Source organism: Chiloscyllium plagiosum, unplaced genomic scaffold (assembly GCF_037043375.1).
Source record: "Chiloscyllium plagiosum isolate Xiang-an unplaced genomic scaffold, Cpla_swu_hap1 HiC_scaffold_31, whole genome shotgun sequence".
NCBI lineage: Eukaryota > Metazoa > Chordata > Chondrichthyes > Orectolobiformes > Hemiscylliidae > Chiloscyllium > Chiloscyllium plagiosum.
Window position 1 is genome coordinate 1,698,443 of NW_028270169.1, and position 19,801 is coordinate 1,718,243.

The following is a 19,801-nucleotide window of genomic DNA, read 5'->3' on the forward strand; positions in this document are numbered from 1 at the left end:
AACCCAATTTAGTCCCACCTGCCAGCACCCGGCCCATATCCCTCCAAACCCTTCCTATTCATATACCCATCCAAATGCCTCGTAAATGTTGCAGTTGTACCAGCCTCTCCCGCTTCCTCTGGCAGCTCATTCCATACACGTACCACCCTCTGCGTGAAAAAGTTGCCCCTTAGGTCTCTTTTATGTCTTTCCCATCTCACCCTAAATATATACCATGATTTGGAGATGCCGGTGTTGGACTGGGGTGTACAAAGTTAAAAATCACACACACCAGGTTATAGTCCAACAGGTTTAATTCGGAGCACACTAGCTTTCGGAGCGATGCTCCTTCATCAGGTGATTGTGGAGGGCTCGATCGTAACACAGAATTTATAGCAAAAATTTGCAGTGTGATGTAACTGAAATTATACATTGAAGAATTGATTGTCTGTTAAGCCTTTCATCTGTTAGAATACAGTGATAGTTTCACTTCTTTCATGTGTAAATCACAAAACCCTTTTTTTAAAGTTGCATTCTCGGGTTAGCTGTTAACAATGGTGATAGCTAGACAATATGTTGAAGTTATGTTAAATCTATGCCCTCTAGTTCTGGATTCCCCCATCCCAGCCTATTCAACCTTTCCCTATAGAAAATTTGCCCAGGCCATGTCCAGTACACAAAAAGCAGGACAAATCCAACCCTGCCAATTATCGCCTTATCAGTTTACTTTTGATCATCAGTAAGGGCGGTACGGTGGCTCAGTGGTTAGCACTGCTGCCTCACAGCGCCAGGGACCCGGGTTCAATTCCCACCTCGAGCAACTGTCTGTGTGGAGTTTGCACATTCTCCCCGTGTCTGCGTGGGTTTCCTCCAGGTGCTCCGGTTTCCTCCCACAATCCAAAGATGTGCAGGTCAGGTGAATTGGCCATGCTAAATTGTCCTAGTGTTAGGTGCATTAGTCAGGGGTGAATGTAGGGGAATGGGTCTGGGTGGGTTGGTCTTCGGAGGGTCGGTGTGGACTTGTTGGGCCGAAGGGCCTGTTTCCACACTGTAAGTAATCTAATCTAATCTAAAGTAATGGAAGGTACCATCAACACTCAGAGTGTATAACACAGAAACAGACCCTTAGTCCAACTTGTTCATGCTGACCAGATATCCTAAGTTAATTCAGTCCCATTTGCCAACATTTGACCCATATCCCTCTAATCCCTTCCTATTCATGAACACATCCAGATGCCTTTTAAATGTCGTAATTGTACCAGCCTCTACCTCTCCTTTGGCAGCTCATTCCATACATGACAATGTGTAATGAGACAATTAATTTTTCAAAGTAAAGATCCTCTCGGGAAGAGTGATCCTAACATGATGGAATTTCACATTCAGTTTGAGGTTAGAAAATGTGGGTCTGAAACTAGTATATTTTAAGCTTGATTAAAGGCCATTAACATGTTATGAGGACAAGGCTTGGCTAAAGCACACTAGAAACACACATTGAAAGGTAAGATGGTAAAGAAGCAGTGACAGACGCTAAAGGAGATATATCAAACCCCTTTAACAAAGATACATTCCACTGAGAAGGAAAGATTCTGCTGGAAGGATAAATCTTCATAGTTCTTCATCATCATTCAGGGCTATGGGATCTTTCAGTGAGTCAAAGGAGAGTATAAAAAGGTGGCGGTGTAGCATTATTAATTAAGGAGTTAGTTACTGCAAAAAGGAGAGATGATATGTTGGAAGGGTCCTCAAACAAGGCTTTGTGGGTAGAACTTAGGAATGTTAAGGGGGCAGCTACTTTACTAGGAGTGTATTATAGGTCCTCAAAGAGTCAGTGGGAAATAGAGGAGCAAAAATGTAGACAGTTCACAGAAGTATGTAAGAGTAACAATTGTAATTATATTAGGAAATTTCAGCATTTCCCAACATAAATTGGAATAGTCATAGTGTTAAGAGTTTAGAGGGGCAGATTGCTTGAAGGGAGTTTTTTGTATATGTAGAAGGCCCAACGAGGGACAGCACAGTGCTGGCTCTGGTTCTGGGGAAAGAAGCCAGACAAGTCTCCAATGTGGCAGCAGAGGAACTATGACATGGTACAGTTCAGATTTGTTTTGGGGAAGGAAAAAGCTGGCCTGCAAAAGACAGCTTTGGATTCGGGTAGGCAGATTTTATTAGAATAAAACAGGATCGAGCCACAGTGGGTTAGGAACAGCTCCTTGTGGGTCGGTCTAGAGCGGAGCAATGAGGGGGCATTCCGAAAGGAGCTGGGAGTCTACAGATCCACCATATTCCCTTTAGAGGGAAATGTAGGAGCAATGTGTTCAGAGAACCCTGGATGTCGAGGACAATTCAGGACTGTAAAAAGAAGAGTAGGACTTTTAGCAAGTCCAAAGGGAACAATTCAGCTGTGGCCTTAGAGAGATATAGGAAGTGCAGTAGGGAATTCAAGAAAGCAATTAGAAGGGCAAAAAAGGGTGCATGAAAAAGGACTTGCAAACAGGATTAGCGGGAATCCCAAGATATTTTATTAATACATTAAAGGGAAGAGGCAAAATGTGGGGCCCATTAGGGACCAAGGGGGCAATCAGTGTGTAAAGCTGCAGGATAGTGAAGGGTGTTGAATGAATATTTCTCTTTGGTTTTCATTCTGGAAATGGAGAATGTAGGTATGGAATTCAGGAAAAGGGACTATGGGGAGCTTACACAGTTTGCGATAGGAAGTGGGGAGGTACTGGAAGCTCTGTCAGGCTTAAAAACAGGCAAATTACCTAGCCTGGGTGAAATGCATCCCAGGCTACTGTGGGAGGTGAGGCAGGAAATTGTAGGGGCTCTGACACAAAAGTTTAATTCCTCTCTGGCCACAGGAGAAGAATGGAGGATGACTAATGTAGTTCCATTTTTTAAGAGCAGTGGCAGAGATGAACCTGGAAATTACAGACCGGTGAGTCTCATGTCAGTGGTAGGGAAACTATTGAAGAAAACTTTGATGGAGTGAATTAATACTCACTTGGAAAGGCATGGCTTTATCAGAGGAAGCTCATACCTAACAAATTTGTTAGAATTTCTTTTTAAAAAGTGATCATGTGTTTGGATGGTAAGTTCAGTTGATGCAGTTTGTGTGGATTTTAGCAAAACTTTTGACAAGGTCCCACACTGGAGACTGATTGAGAGGGTTAAGGTACAGGTACAAAATCCTTTATCCGTTATCTGAAAGCTCTGAAAACCGAAGTTTTTTTCATGAAGCTTTTTTCTGTACAACAAGGTTGTTTGGTGTGTGAACAGGTGACCCAACTCCACACCCTCTTGACCCATGTCACCCAGAAGTGAAGTGGTGGCGTGGCCCAGCATTGGCAGGCATCAGTTGTGTCCCAGCGCTCGTACTAGTTACATGTGGGTCTGCTGTTCAGCATGTTTTTTTATTTCACTGTAAAAATGTCATTTATTCCAAAATCTGAAAAATTCCGAATTCCAAAAAACAACTGGCCCCAAGAATTTTGGATAAAGGATTGTGTTCCTGTATATGGAATTGAAGGAAACTTGGTGAGATGGATCAGAAACTGGCTGAGTATAGGATACAAAGGGTAGTGGTAGAAGGTTGTTTGAGTGGCTGGAGACCAGTGTCCAGCAGTGTGCTACAAGGATCAGTACTGGGACCCTTATTGTTAGTTATATACATAAATGATAAAGATGAAAATGCGGAGAAATGTTAAGCAAATTTGCAGATGACATCATGATTTATAGAGTGGTTAATAGCAAAGAAGATGGATGTAAGTTAAGAAGATATTGATGAAAGGCAAATCAGGGCAGGACTTGTACACTTAATGGGAAGGTCCTGGGGAGTGCTGCTGAACAAAGAGACCTTGGAGTGCAGGTTCATAGTGCCTTAAAACTGGAGTCGCAGGTAGATAGGGTAGTGAAGAAGGCTTTTGGTATGCTTTCCTTTATTGGTCAGAGTATTGAGTACAGGAGTTGGGAGGTCATGTTGCAGCTGTACAGGACATTGGTTAGGCCACTTTTGGAATACTGTGCGCAATTCTGGTCTCTTTCCTATCAGAAGGATGTTGTGAAACTTCAAAGGGCTCAGAAAAAATTTATAAGCCAGTTGCCAAGGTTGGAGGGTTTGAGCTATAGGGAGAGGCTGAATAGGCTTGGGCTGTTTTCCCTGGAGGCTGAGGGGCGATTTATAAAATCATGAGGGGCATGGATATGGTAAATAGACAAGGTGTTTTAGGTGGGGGGGGGGGAGAGTCCAGAACTAGAGGGCAGAGGTTTAGGGTGACAGGGGAAAATTTAACAAGGGACCTAAGGGGAAACCTTTCCAAGCAGAGGATGGTGCATGTATGGAACAAGCTGCCAGAGGAAGTGGTGGAGGCTGGTACAATTACAACATTTAAAAGGCATCTGGATGGGTAGATGAATTGGAAGGGTTTAGAAGGATATGGGCCGGGTGCTGGCAAATGGGACTAGATTAGGTTATGATAGCTGGTTGGATGAGTTGGACCGAAGGGTCTGTTTCTGTGCTGTACAACCTTATGACTCTAACATGACCAGGGGAGCCAACTACCCAGTTCTGAAGAAGGATTGATTTGTTGTTGTCACATGTACTGAAATACAGTGAAAAGTGTTGTTTTGCATGCGATACAGGCAGATCATACCATATAAAGTGCCTCAGGGTAGCAGAACACAGTGCAGCATATAATGTTACAGCTGCAGAGAAGGTGCAGAGAGAGAGATCAGAATTAACAGTTGAGAGGTCTGTGCAAAAGTCTGATAACAACAGGGAAGAAGCTGTTCTTGAATCTGTTCAAACGTGTACTCAAAATTAGGGTGAAAGAGAGTATAATCGAAAATCCTCCCAACCTGGTTATGTTGGTTGCTTTCTTAAGTCAGTGCTTAGTATAGATAGAATTGAAAATGTGTTGCTGGAAAAGCGCAGCAGGTTGGGCAGCATCCAGGGAACAGGAGAATCGATGTTTTGGGCATGAGCCCTTCTTCAAGGATGAGGAAAGTGTGCCAAGCAGGCTAAGATAAAAGGTAGGGAGGAGGGACTTGGGGGAGGGGCGTTGGGAATGCGATAGGTAGAAGGAGGTAAAGGTGAGGGTGATAGGCCGGAGTGGGGGCGGGGCAGAGAGGTCGGGAAGAAGATTGCAGGTTAGAAAGGTGGTGCTGAGTTCGAGGGTTGGGACTGAGACAAGGTGGGGGGAGGGGAAATTAGGAAACTGGAGAAATCTGAGTTCATCCCTTGTGGTTGGAGGGTTCCTAGGTGGAAGATGAGGCTCTCTTCCTCCAGCCGTCGTGTTGCTATGGTCTGGCGATGGAGGAGTCCAAGGACCTGCATGTCCTTGGTGGAGTGGGAGGGGGAGTTGAAGTGTTGAGCCACGGGGTGGTTGGTCTGGGTGTCCCAGAGGTATTCTCTGAAACGTTCCGCAAGTAGGCGGCCTGTCTCCCCAATATAGAGGAGGCCACATCGGGTGCAGCGGATGCAGTAAATGATGTGTGTGGAGGTGCAGGTGAATTTGTGGCGGATATGGAAGGATCCCTTGGGGCCTTGGAGGGAAGTAAGGGGGGAGGTGTGGGCGCAAGTTTTGCATTTCTTGCGGTTGGAGGGGAAGGGGCCGGGAGTGGAGGTTGGGTTGGTGGGGGGTGTGGACCTGACGAGGGAGTCACGGAGGGAGTGGTCTTTTCGGAACGCTGATAGGGGAGGGGAGGGAAATATATCCCTGGTCGTGGGGTCCGTTTGGAGGTGGCGGAAATGACGACGGATGATACGATGTATATGGAGGTTGGTGGGGTGGTAGGTGAGGACCAGTGGAGTTCTGTCCTGGTGGCGGTTGGAGGGGCGGGGCTTAGGGCAGAGGAGTGGGAAGTGGAAGAGATGCGGTGGAGGGCATCATCGACCACGTCGGGGGTGAAATTGCGGTCCTTGAAGAAGGAGGCCATCTGGGTTGTACGGTTTTGGAACTGGTCCTCCTGGGAGCAGATGCGACAGAGACGAAGGAATTGGGAGAATGGGATGGCGTTTTACAGGGGGCAGGGTAGGAGGAGGTGTAGTCCAGGTAGCTGTGGGAGTCGGTCGGTTTATAGTAAATGTCCATGTTGATTCGGTCGCCCGAGATAGAAATGGAAAGGTCTAGGAAGGGGAGGGAGGAATCTGAGACTGTCCAGGTGAATTTGAGGTCGGGGTGGAAGGTGTTGGTGAAGTGGATGAACTGTTCAACCTCCTCACGAGGTTGCACGAGGCAGCACCAATACAGTCATCGATGTAGCGGAGGAAAAGGTGGGGGGTGTGGCCAGTGTAGCTGCGGAAGATGGATTGTTCCACATATCCTACGAAGAGACAGGCATAGCTGGGGCCCATGCGGGTGCCCATGGCTACTCCTTTTGTTTGGAGGAAGTGGGAGGATTGGAAAGAGAAGTTGTTCAGGGTGAGGACCAGTTCAGTCAGTCGAAGGAGGGTGTCAGTGGAAGGGTATTGGTTGGTACGGCGGGAAAGGAAGAAGCGGAGGGCTTTAAGTCCTTCGTGATGGGGGATGGAGGTGTACAGGGACTGGATGTCCATGGTGAAGATAAGGCGTTGGGGACCGGGGAAGTGAAAATCATGGAGCAGGTGGAGGGCATGGGTGGTGTCCCGAACGTAGGTGGGGAGTTCTTGGACTAAGGGGGACAGGACGGTGTCAAGGTATGCGGAGATGAGTTCGGTGGGGCAGGAGCAGGCTGAGACAATGGGTCGGCCGGGGCAGTCAGGTTTGTGGATTTTGGGCAGGAGGTAGAAGCGGGCGGTGCGGGGTTGTGGGACTATGAGGTTGGAGGCGGTGGATGGGAGATCCCCCGAGGTGATGAGGTTATGGATGGTCTGGGAGATGATAGTTTGGTGGTGGGGGGTGGGGTCATGGTCACGGGGGCAGTAGGAGGAGGTGTCCGCGAGCTGGGGTTTAGCCTCAGCGGTGTAAAGATCGGTGCGCCAAACTACTACCGCGCCTCCCTTGTCTGCCGGTTTGATAGTGAGGTTGGGGTTGGAACGGAGGGAGTGGAGGGCTGCGCGTTCCGAGGGTGAGAGGTTGGAGTGGGTGAGAGGGGTGGAGAGGTTGAGGCGGTTAATGTCGCGGCAGCAGTTGGCTATGAAGAGATCGAGGGCAGGTGGATGGGGTGTGTTGGAGGCGGGAGAAGGGGTCATCAGAGGGTGGGCGGGAGTCCTGGTTGAAGAAGTAGGCGCGGAGGCGAAGGCGGCGGAAGAATTGTTCGGTGTCTCGAAGAAGGGCTCATGCCCGAAACGTCGATTCTCCTGTCCCCTGGATGCTGCCTGACCTGCTGCGCTTTTCCAGCAACACATTTTCAGCTCTGATCTCCAGCATCTGCAGTCCTCACTTTCTCCTTAGTATAGATAGAGTCAATTAATGGAATGCTGATTTGAGTGATGGACTGGGCTGTGTTCATGACTCTCTGTAATTTCTTGGAAGAGCAGTTGTCATACCACAATGTGATACATCTAGATTGGATGCTTTCTATGGTACATCCGTAAAAATTACTAAGAGCCGTTATGGACACGCTGAATTTCCTAAGCCTCCTGAGAAAGTAGAGCCATTGTTGTAGTTTCTTGGCTGTCACAAACGATGATGAGACATAATACAGATAAGATTTGAGATTAGAGTGGTGCTGGAAAAGCACAGCAGTTCAGGCAACATCCGAGGAGCAGGAAAATCGATGTTTCGGGCAAAAGTCCTTCATCAGGAATACAGGCAGAGAGCTTGAAGGGTGGAGAGATAAATGAGAGGAGGGTGGGGGTGGGGAGAAAGTAGCACAGAGTACAATAGGTGAGTGGGGGAGGGGATGAAGGTGATAGGTCAGGAAAGAGGGTAGAGTGGATAGGTGGAGCAGAAGATAGGCAGGTAGGACAAGTCATGGGGACAGTGCTGAGCTGGAAGTTTGGAACTGGTGTGAGGTGGGGGAAGGGGAAATGAGGAAACTGTTGAAGTCCACATTGATGCCCTGGGGTGAAGTGTTCTGAGGCGGAAGATGAAGCGTTCTTCCTCCAGGCGTCTGGTGGTGAGGGAGCGGCAGCGATGGAGGCCCAGGACCTCCATGTCCTCGGCAGAGTGGGAGGGGAGCTGAAATGTTGGGCCACGGGGCGGTGTGGTTGATTGGTGATGGTGTCCCGGAGATGTTCCCTAAAGCGCTCTGCTCGGAGGCGTCCAGTCTCCCCAATGTAGAGGAGACCGCATCAGGAGCAACGGATACAATAAATGATATTGGTGAATGTGCAGGTAGAACTTTGATGGATGTGGAAGGCTCCTTTAGGGCCTTGGATAGACGTGAGGGAGGAGGTGTGGGCGCAGGTTTTACAGTTCCTGCGGTGGCAGGGGAAAGTGCCAGGATGGGAGGGTGGGTTGTAGGGGGGCGTGGACCTGACCAGGTAGTCACGGAGGGAACGGTCTTTGCGGAAGGCGGAAAGGGGCGGGGAGGGAAATATATCCCTGGTGGTGGGGTCTGTTTGGAGGTGGCGGAAATGTCGGCGGATGATTTGGTTTATGCGAAGGTTGGTAGGGTGGAAGGTGAGCACCAGGGGCATTCTGTCCTTGTTACGGTTGGAGGGGTGAAGTCTGAGGGCGGAGGTGCGGGATGTGGACGAGATGCTTTGGAGGGCATCTTTAACCACGTGGGAAGGGAAATTGCGGTCTCTAAAGGAGGAGGCCATCTGGTGTGTTCTGTGGTGGAACTGCTCCTCCTGGGAGCAGATACGGCGGAGGAATTGGGAATGTGGGATGCCATTTTTGCAGGAGGTAGGGTGGGAAGAGGTAGAAGAGATTGAGTGCTTAGCAACATGGTGTAAAGCCAACAATCACTCCATCAGTGCCAGCAAAATGAAGGAGCTGGTCATTGACTTCAGGAAGTGGGGCACATCCCTGTCTGCATCAATGAAGCTGAGGTGGAGATATAGTGGACAGGACAGATTGTTGGTGATCATCACTGCCATGAACTCAATGCTCTCAGGTATCTCCACCTCAGCTTCATTGATGCAGACAGGGGTGTGCCCTCCACCCCACTTCCTGAAGTCAATGACCAGCTCCTTCATTTTGCTGGCACTGATGGAGTGATTGTTGGCTTTACACCATGTTGCTAAGCACTCAATCTCTTATCTGTATTATGTCTCATCATCATTTGTGATCCAACCTACAATGGTGGTGTCATCAGCAAACCTGTAAGTGTAGTTGGGGTGGAATTTGGCCACACAGTCATGAGTGTGTAAAGAGTACAGTCGAGGGCTGAGTACGCAGTCTTGTGGGGAACTGGTTTTAGAGGATTATTGCGGAGGAGGTGTCGCCTATTCTTACAGATTATGGTCTATGGATCAGGAAGGCAAGAATTCAGTTACAGTGGGGGGAGCCGAGACCTCAGTCTTGGAGTTTAGAGATGAGTTTGTTTGGAATTATGGCATTGAAGGCAGAGCTGTAGTCAATAAGTAGGAGCCTGACATAGGTATCCTTGTTATCCAGATGTTTTAGGGATGAGTATAGGGCCAGGAAGATGGCTTGTGTTGTGGACCTGTTGTGCTGTTAGGGTATTGCGAAGGATCAAGGCAATTTGGTCTGCGGGTGTTGACGTGAGCCATGACTAACCTCTTGGAGCACCAGACTTGAAACATTTATTCGCTTTTCTCTCCACAGATGCTGCCAGACTTGCTGAGTCTCTCCAGTGATTTCTGCTTTTGCCCAAAACTCTGCCTGTTTTTCAATGTCCTGGTGTACCAGGCTATCTAGGAGAATTCAATGATTCCTTAGCCCCAGCCACCACACCACCAACCACCTATTCCCATTCCTTTACCATCTCCCGATGCAACCATCATGCCAGCCCATTCTCGTCCTGTGCCCATCCAGGTTTATGCCCGATCTGTTCAATTTCCTTATGATCCCTTTGGTGATTTTTACCTCAGCTGCTTCAGCCTTTCTATTTGACTAGGGTTAATGTAGAGATGATGTGATGTTGAATTTTCCAATCGTTGATGAAAGAGCTGAATATTTTCCCCCCGAATTGAGAGCAAATGTTGCCAATCACATCCTGAAGAGTTGTTCTCAGGTATTAGTTAATCTCACTGGTAGTTGTTGAAGTCAGCTGGTCTCCCTCCCAATGGTCAGAATAGTCTGATAATGATGAGATAAACAGTTCTTGTATGAGAGAAGAAGTCTATTTTCTAGGTTCTATGTATACATTAAGCTTCATCCATGGTATTTAATCACCAGTAGTTCCCTAGCTTGTTTAGTTTGATATTCATTACAACCTCTGCATTGGTCAAAATGGTCCTTGAATTCATTGCTCATGTTTGGCCAGTAGAGCACTTCTTTGCCTTCCTCAGACTAGACTCAATTCCTTAATGGCTTGCATAGATGCAATTCAGCTTCTGTTTTGGCATCCCGTCAGGAATAATGACTCATCTTGGGTTATCACTTCACCCCCATCTGCCTAATACTCTTTTAGATCATCAGACATATCCTTAATGCTTTCAGCCAACTTCCATCACAATTTCCTGCAGCAGTTAGAGAGTTGTATCTTGTGTAGTTTGCTTGACTTAAACAAGATTCTTGTCTTTCAGATGCAATGTCTCTGCTGGCTTGATGATTTCCTGAGCCTGTAGAGTTGTCGCCTCTCATTGAATCTGGAAATGTTTACACTACCTCAGCATAATAACTTTCATTTGGAGCTTTGTTCTTGATGGCATGTTGGCATGTACATCTGTCTTCCTTGCCATGTCCAGGTGATATCTCAGCGCACAAAGAAACATTCTTTGCAGATGATTGCAGCAGGTGGAGGGGGTTTGAGAAGCTGTTCTGAGTGTTGTTGTGGTCAAACTCCCCAGTTACTTTGCTTCTCCCACACAGATACTAGTTAAAATGAGTACAGACAAGGACAATAGTCAGGCACTCTTCCACAATCTGAGCATAATACTGTTCAGTTCGCATTAACCTGTCCTGGATACAAATACAGCTGGTTGTCCTTGCTGTATAAGAGCTGACAGAAGTCCTATCTTGCTGGCACATGACTGCAAGGTGACTTCGTCATTGATGCTGTTGTGCCCCAGCACTGGTATTGTCATTACTCGATGTTTGAATTACTGAACAAAGGCACAATTTGTCAAATCTATTCATCATGAACTCATTCAGAAAATTTGTAAGGGAAACACCAACATTTATACTGCATGGGAGGAGATTGTTGATTGGTTGACAGGTGGACTCTGTTTGGTGGAGGTTGTTATTGAGGATAGTGTGCTGGAAATCAAGCTCCATTTCCAGAGTTGTCACAAATGGGAAAATATTTAATCAAACATTCAAAGTCTTCAGTTGACCCAACCGATGATCTTAGTTGAAAAGAAAACATTCATCAAGTTTCTGTATTTAAGAAGAAAATAATGGATGTCTCCAAACAAGACAGAAACCCAGAGAAAGAGAGACTGCTTGATGCTTCTCTTTGCAGGCTCAGTGGTCCTTTGCTGCATTGCCCCCTCACAAGCCATGGTCACCTGTTCAGGAGCTAATCAGAACATTGTGGCTAAGCAGTTTTCCTTTTGTTCAGAACCCATTGTGTTCATAGTGTCTGCCTTAGCTGTCCTTGTTCCAGGAGGAAGCAATATCGTATTCAACTCACAGTATACTCCAGTAAACATGGTTTTAAAAGTTGTTTGCACAGTCTCCTTCTTTTATTTTTGGACTGTGGACTAAACAAAGGTAACGAAAAGTGGTCTTTATAACAGACATGAGTGATGAAGTTGACCAGTCAGTATCCTCTGCTGCAATTATTTCTTGTTCATCTGGTGAGCTCTCTCTGGCAGTCACTGTCTCTCTAGATTCTGATCATGATCTGTAATGGTTTCTTCCATTGTGTCTCCACATCGATGGACTTGCAGATTATCACAACAGTTTTCACTCCAGGAAGATCAATGACTGGCTCATGGTTTCCACAGCGATACTCTTCTGGAGCAGTGGAAATATCAACATGCGCAGAACCATCGGTATCTCCCAAATGCTGTCCAAAATGTAGTTAGAAAACTGCAGTTTTCATTGAACATCCGAACCCAAACCTTTGCCTTGGCAACTTGTGGTAAAACTTCTTCAACGGTGGCATGAATAGTGAGATCTATTTAAGGCTTTATTCAGATCCTTTGGATTTATACAAATCTCTACTTCTGAGTGATTTTTTAAAATGTTCACCACCTGAAACTCCAGATGTAGGGTATTTTCGGTTAATTTGATCTTTGAGTAGGAGAAAAGATTGGCCCAACATCAAGGGCCCAAGGGCCTATACTGTGCTATGTTTCTGTCTTTGCAACCCCACTGCATTGGGCTCTCAGCTTCAGCTGTTCCTTGCAGATGGAGCCCTGCTTTCCCCGTTTCTTTTGTGTGATGATCTCCACAGGATTTACATCCTGTTCTTTGCCCTTGCTTTTTCTGTGGCCTTTGCTGCAAATGTTTTTTCTCTTCTTCACAATCTAATGTTTTCATTCAGCCTTGGAAAGTCTCTCGACGTAATGCAAAGCCTCATATCCTCTCCTTGAATATCCTTTAGCTGATGATGACAACTTCCGAGCTTCTGTACATGTTGACACTGCTTGAGAATACATTTCACCTCTCTCAGCAGAGATACTTTCATGGAAGCACCTTAGCCAGCCCTATTTTTAATGAGATCATCTTTCGGTTGTGCAAACTCTCAGGCCTGGATATTCTAGGGTCTGAGTGATATGAGCTATGGCAGGATTTGTTGCAGAATCTGACAACAAGTCTATCGAGGTCAGTTGTGACATCTAGAGCATTTTGCTGCAACCTGGTCAGGATAGTACAGAGACAGGACATCCTCTTCCCCTAGGACCAGCAGTGGAGGTCATGACACCAGACCATACCCAGCCAGATCTGAGCTTGCCACCTGGTCAGTACAGGCTCAGTCATCTAGAGAAATGCCCAGCAACATAAGAAGGTCAATATTCTTCTCCTCTCCACCAGGGTAAATACCACCATCTTCTCTGATATCTTACACTCACTCTATCTCAGCAAAATTACTCCTGTCTCACTAAGGCTCATGCTCTATCACTGTAAGTATTGCCTACAACATCTTCCCCATTTGCTCTCATTGCCCACTCCCTTTCAGCAGTGACCCTGCATGCCCTCTGCACTGCCTTCTCAGCCACTCAGGACACCTCCCCACCAGGATCTAATGTTACAACTGTGCAACCCACTTTTATCTCTCTCATTCCAAGAGGAAAACAGCTCACATAGAGCAGAAAGATTCAAGATGGGTTTTGGGCAGCCTAACATTCAGCTTCTCCCTTATAAGAGCATCCAGACAATGATGGTCTCAATACTCACTGATTGTGTCTAAGCCCCTGGACTAATATTGGAAGCTACTCTTGACTTACCATGCCAAGGTCCATTGTCTGAAAACTAGCCCCGTTTACTGGATGGAGGCCTGTTAAAATCATGTCAAGCTTTCTGTTTAAGTATCTGCACTGACCTCAGGTGGCATAATCTGGTGTCATGACATCTGCTGAAAGTTCTAGGGGAAGAGGATGTCCTGTCCAGGAGGAACTCCTGTAAAGTGGGGCACTCATTTCCCCCATCTGCCATGTCAGGTCAAATGTCAGAAAGCACGCAGTGCAGCTTCGAACTGAAGGAGCTTGCCCAGATGCACAATGGGTTTTTAAAGATAGCACAAGTGTAGGGAAGGCAAGCTTTTTGGCAGCTATCCAGTGAGTAGTGAGTTATTTTAGAACAGTGTGAGGCAAGCTGTAGATAAAATTGGATGTGAGGGACACCATAAGGACTACCATACATTTTCAGCTGTATTACTCTGACACCATGCTTTACGTGATGTGTGTTTAATGATTGCCATCTGAAGGCATTTAAACAGAGGTGGAGGTAGAGGTGCATGACTATGGCAAGCCTGCTCCTTTAACAAGGTTATGGTGTCCTTGGTTTTTTTTCAGAGAGGTCATAAAAGACACAGATTCCGGAAAGTCTAAATTTAAAGAGTTTTGGGGCCAATTTGATTATAGCTGATAGATACTGCCTCAGGCAACAGGCATTTAAGTTTAAAAAACACTTGTACAATGAAAGGGGGTGGCCAGTTCTCGCAGTTCAGCTTTTCTCTGGTTTGGTTTGGTCTGAAAGCAGTCAGGCAGTTGAAAAAGCTGCTGAACCCAAAGAATCATGTCCATGCTGATCCTCCTCTCACTCTGACATCTCTCCTGTAAGACCCTGTGTTTAATTTTACCTTCTGTACCCAGGGGTATTTGTGGGGATTATTCCAAGTATTGGAACAACTTCATTAAGTTAGGATGACCTGTTGGGTTTTCGGAGAGGTTACGTTATTCTGTATTCTGTTCTCATCTGTTTGTGTTTCATTCTGTAGTATTGTAAATAAATTCTATTTTATACAAAACTAAGTGGTTGAACCAACTGCATCCTTCCTGGAATATCCGCCTTACACCTGCTTAAAACAACCAGCAAAGTTAGAGTCTGGGCTACCTTCTTGAAATGTTTTGAGGGGGTCTGGCCTGGTCCATAACAGTCAGTACACTAACTGCAACTGCATTCCTCCTAACACAGTGGAAGCACCTGAGACTATGACTCTGGCTTTCGTGGTACCAAGGGAGATGCAAGATAGGGTCACTACTGTGAAAGGGAAGTGCAGCAGCCAAGCAGTGTAATAAGAAACACAGATGAAGGGTTTATCCAATGTAGAAATGTTGAGCAGTTTGTGCCTGTACTCAATGGAGTTTACAGAATGAGACGTGATCTTCTTGAGATGTAATCAACCCCGAGAGGTCTTAACAAGGTGGGTGCTGAAAGGATATTCCCCACATGTGGACAACTGGGGGACACCATTTAAACATGTGCGCCCTTCTTTTCAGGTGGAGATAAGGAAGTATTTGGAAATATCTTCTCCACAGAGCAGCGAAGGCTGAGTTTGATAGATATTTGATCGAATAGAAATTCCATGCTTGTGTGGGAGAGATTTGAGAGGCTTAATGATCTATGTCTATCCCTAGGAGGTGACTGAGGGAACACAGCTTAAAAATAAGAGCTCTCCTGTTTAATAGAGTCATACAGCATGGAAACAGACCCTTCATTCCAACTAGTCCACACCAACCATGTTCACAAACTAAACTAGCCCCCCCTTGCTACATTTGGCCCATATCCCTCCAAACCTTTCCTAATCATACAACATTTAAAAGACATTTGGATAAGTGTAACAGTACATGTATCCACGACTTCCTCTGGCAGTCTATTTCAAACACGAACCACTCCGGGTGTAAAAAGGTTACCCCTCATGTCCTTTTTAAAAACAGTCTCCTCTTGCCTTAAAAGTATACTCTCTAGTTTTGATTGCCCCCAGCCAAGGGAAAAGCCCCTTGGTATTCACCTTATGTATGCCCATCAGGATTTTATAAACCTCTATAAGGTCACCCCTCTACCTTCTACACTCCAGGGAAAAAGGTCCTTACCTATCCAGCCTACTTTATAACCCAAAACCTCCATTCCTGTCAACCTTCTGGCAAATGTTTTCTAAACCCTCTCCACTTTAATAATATCCTTCCAATAACAGGACGACCAGAACTGGACACAGTACTTCAGAACAAGCCTCATTGATATCCTGTACAGTCTCAACATGTCCCAGCTCCTGAACTCTAAGGTCTGAGCAACGAAGGCAAACAATGCTTAACGCCTTCTTAACCACCTTATCTACCTGTGACGCAAATTTCAAAGAATTATATACCTGAACCTTTAGGTCTCCCTGTTCTACACATTCCCCAGAGCCTTACCATGAACTGTGTAAGTCCTGCCCTGGTTTGTCTTACCAAAATATAACACCTCGCATTATCTAAATTAAACTCCATATGCCAGTCCTTGCTCGTTGGCCCAGCTGATCAAAATCTTGTTGTGCTCTTAGATAAACATTTTCACTGTCCACTATCCCACCAATTCTGGTGTCATCCACAAATTTTCTAACTTTGCCTCTTAGATTCTCATCCAAATCATTTAATTAAATTACAAACAATATTGGGCCCAGAATCAATCCCTGTGGAACACTGCTGGTCACAGGCCTCAAGTCTGAAAAACAACCCCCCCACCACCACCCTCTACCTCCTAACGTCAGGCCAATTTTCTAACCAATTGGAAAGCTTCCCCAGAATCCCATGTGATCTAACTTTGTATGATTCTATGTGAAAGGCTTTACTAAAGCCCATGTAAACAACACACTGTGGCACGGTGGCACAGTGGTTAGCACTGCTGCCTCGCAGCGCCAGAGACCCGGGTTCAATTCCCGCCTCAGGCGACTGACTGTGTGGAGTTTGCACGTTCTCCCCGTGTCTGCGTGGGTTTCCTCCGGGTGCTCCGGTTTCCTCCCACAGTCCAAAGATGTGCAGGTTAGGTGATTTGGCCATACTAAATTGCCCGTAGTGTTAGGTAAGGGGTAAATGTAGGGGTATGGGTGGGTTTCGCTTCGGCAGGTCGGTGTGGACTTGTTGGGCCGAAGGGCCTGTTTCCACACTGTAATCTAATCTAATCTAATCTACTGCTCTACCCTCATCAATCTTTTTGGTTACTTCCTCAAAAAACTCAATCAAGTTTGTCAGACATAATTCTCCCACACAAATTTATGCTGACTATCCCTAATCAGTCCTTGCCATTCCAAATGCATATAAATCATATGTTTCAGAATCACTTCCAACAACTTACCAACTGCCAATGTCAGGCTCACAGGTCTTTCGTTCCCAGGCCTCTCCTTACAGACTTTCTTAAATAAAGGCTCAACATTAGCCATGCTCCAGCCCTCCAGCATCTCACACATGGTTATAGATGATACAATTATTTCTGCTAGGAGTCCTGCAATTTCTTCCCTCACTTCCCACAATGTCCTGGGATACCCTTCACCTTTATGTTTTCTCCAGCATTTCCTCTTCTGGAATGTGAACTGGTTTCAAAACATCAATATTTGTTTCCCTGAATTCTCTAGCCTCCATTTCTTTCTCCACCATAAAAATTGATGTGAAATATTCATGTAGTAACGCTCCGATCTCCCGAGGTTCAACACATGGATGACCTTGTTGATCTTTAAAGGGCCCCTATTCTCTCTCTAGCTGCTCTTTTGCTTTTAATGTACTAGTAAAATCTCTTTGGATTTTTCTTAACTATATGTGCCAAGGCTATCTCATATCCCCTCTTTGCCCTCCTGACTTCCCTCTTAAGAATCCCCTACACTCTTATCCTCTTCAAGATTCATTTGACCCCAGTTTTCTGTATCTAATTTATGACTCTTTCTTATTCTTGACAAGAATATCAATATCTTTATTCATCCATTGTTCCGTATTCTTACCAGACTTGCCCTTCATTCTAAATGAAACATACTGCCTCTGATCTCTTGTTACCACACTTCTGAAAGCCTCCCACTTGTCCCTTTACCTGCAAACAGTCTACTTGAATCAACCTTTGAAAGTACTTGTCTCATATCATTAAAATTTGTTTACTCCAATTAAGAACTTTAACTTTTATGGAAGGCTTATCCTTTACCATCATTATTTAAAAATTAATAGAATTATGATTACTAGTCCCAAAGTGTTCCCCTAGTAACACTTCATTTGAAGACTGAGGAAAGAATATTGGAAGGGGAACAGCAGAGGCTGACACTGAAAGGTTGAAGAGGCATAAAGAACTGTCACTCAATCCTCTGGCTGACCTACTCACTCCTGGGTGTACTCGTGTCTACTTTCAGGATTCTTATTTATAGCCCATGGATTTGGTTTCTCTAGAGATTTGACATTTATAAACAGGACAACGCACAAGGAAAGCTAGACTCTTATCACAATCCAGTGGGATCTCTGAAGACAGTTCCAATTAACTGCAGCCTGAGGTTGACCCCTTCATCCCAGTACACCCCTCTCAACCGGATCTGGTTGTAAATGGATCATTAACAATCAGACGATCCTTGTGCAGTTTAACACGTCACCCAGTCAGTAACTGAATTAGTCACCAGGAGTTTACAAAACTCTTTCACCAAAACCCCATATACCATCCACAAATTAGGAGTCAAACCTCAAATTTTAACCCCATCAGGATTCATAACCAAATCTCAATGCCAGCAGGACACAGACCCCAATGCCTGACCCCATACCAGCCATGCTATGATCTCATTCCAGGTTGTGACTCCAAATATTGACCTTAAATCAGGGTGCTGATCCTAATTACCAACTCCACCCCATAGAATGAGTTATTGGTTTCGATCCGCTCTCCCAGGAGAATGCCAAATATGTGAAGCATGAGAGTTTGGAAACAGTCATCAGAAGATGTGGCATTTCCAGATCAGAGCTGACACACAAGTCGTACCCTCCCCATTGCCTGGATGCAGTCAGTATCAATGAATTCCCCGGTGCAATTGCGGATCAATTAAAATGATCTGGAATACATTTTTAAATTAACCCATTAGAATGGTCAGTTATAGGAAAAGCACATATACAAATGCTTGGTGACATTATACTTACGGAAAGATACACACAGAAATAAATACACACATCACATACACAGACACATGAACACACCAACATGAGGCTCACATTACTCACCTCACGTGGTCCAGATTGTAACAAATTGATGATCAGAGTCAGTGTGTGACCCAAACTCTTACAAAATGGTCCTCTCTCTCCGTGAAGGTTCTGTGTGCCAGAAGAGGAAAGTCAAAAATATAAACAAGATTCTGCGAACAGCTGCTTTCTGAGAGCAGAAGGAGAGCCTCAAGCACAAGCCACTGCACTGGTAGAAAACACCAATATCAGCTCCAATTCCGCAAATTCAGCGCTGCTAAATTAACCCTTTAAGTGTCTCTGAAACATTTCTGTCCAAAAATAGCATGGGCAGAGAATTGCACTTCACAAATACACAATGCAAATGCTTCAGATCCCCAATACTACATACAGAAAATTTCTCAGATTGTTTTAAAAAGCATTTGTACAAAGCAACTGAGCAAAAACAGGCAGAGATACTGCAAAAGGAAGTCACAAACCTTCACAATTAGTCAGCGCGTTGTGAGATTGCTGACAGTTTCAGATCAGCCACATCCTCATTGTTTTACAGCAATGCTAGAAACTGCCACCAGACTTCACAATATTGAGGAAGCTCCAAGTCTCAGGCCTGAAAACAAACCAGCTTCAGTGACGAACTGTTTCAGGTTGTGAAACAGAGCTGCATTAAGATTTCACAGTACAGGCTCCACCTTTAAAACAAGGCAGTGCTTATTATAACCACAACCTGCATCTATATAGCACCTTTAGCATAGAGGTTCCAAAGTTCTTCATAAGAACATAATGAGAACAAACATTTGGCAGCTATATGAGGAGATACATGAATAGATAACCAACCGCTTGTTCAGAGGTAGGTTTTAAGGAACAGAAACATACATTGCTGGGAAACCAAGCAGTTCTGGCAGTATCTGTGTAGTGATTGTAACAAAGTCAGCCAGGTGGACCTCACAGAATATGAACTCTCTGACTGGGGCTGTTAAACTGGTCCAATCAGGGCGCCCCGGCTGACAGACATAAACAGGAGTGGTGCTGCACGCAGCAGTCCCCTGCAACCGCAGATTGCGGTGGTTCACGGACTCCCAGCCCAACCGCTTGTTCTGTGGCACTGTGGACTCTGTGGACCATGTATATATTGGGTGTGGACGTTTGCACTCCCTTTTTGATTTCCTGAAAAACCTTCTCCTCTGTTTTTGGCTGCACTTCAGTCCCACGCTCCTGATCTTTGGGCACCCGGTACGGAGAAAGGAGGGCAGGTCTGAAGACCTCCTCGTG

At 45.6% G+C, this 19,801-nt stretch overlaps 1 protein-coding gene across 1 annotated transcript in view; it reads right to left on the reverse strand.

Annotated features, from left to right (window-relative positions):
• LOC122563846 (cytospin-B-like) overlaps positions 1-19,169 on the reverse strand; it is an 81,811-nt gene extending 62,642 nt beyond the window's left edge. Inside the window, exons 1-2 of the mRNA XM_087977114.1 lie at positions 19,012-19,169; positions 18,575-18,664 (exon numbers count right to left, since the gene is read on the reverse strand). The gene's annotated coding sequence lies outside the window, so the exon portion shown is untranslated. The remainder of the gene's footprint in view (positions 1-18,574; positions 18,665-19,011) is intronic.
• Positions 19,170-19,801: the final 632 nt, after the last annotated feature.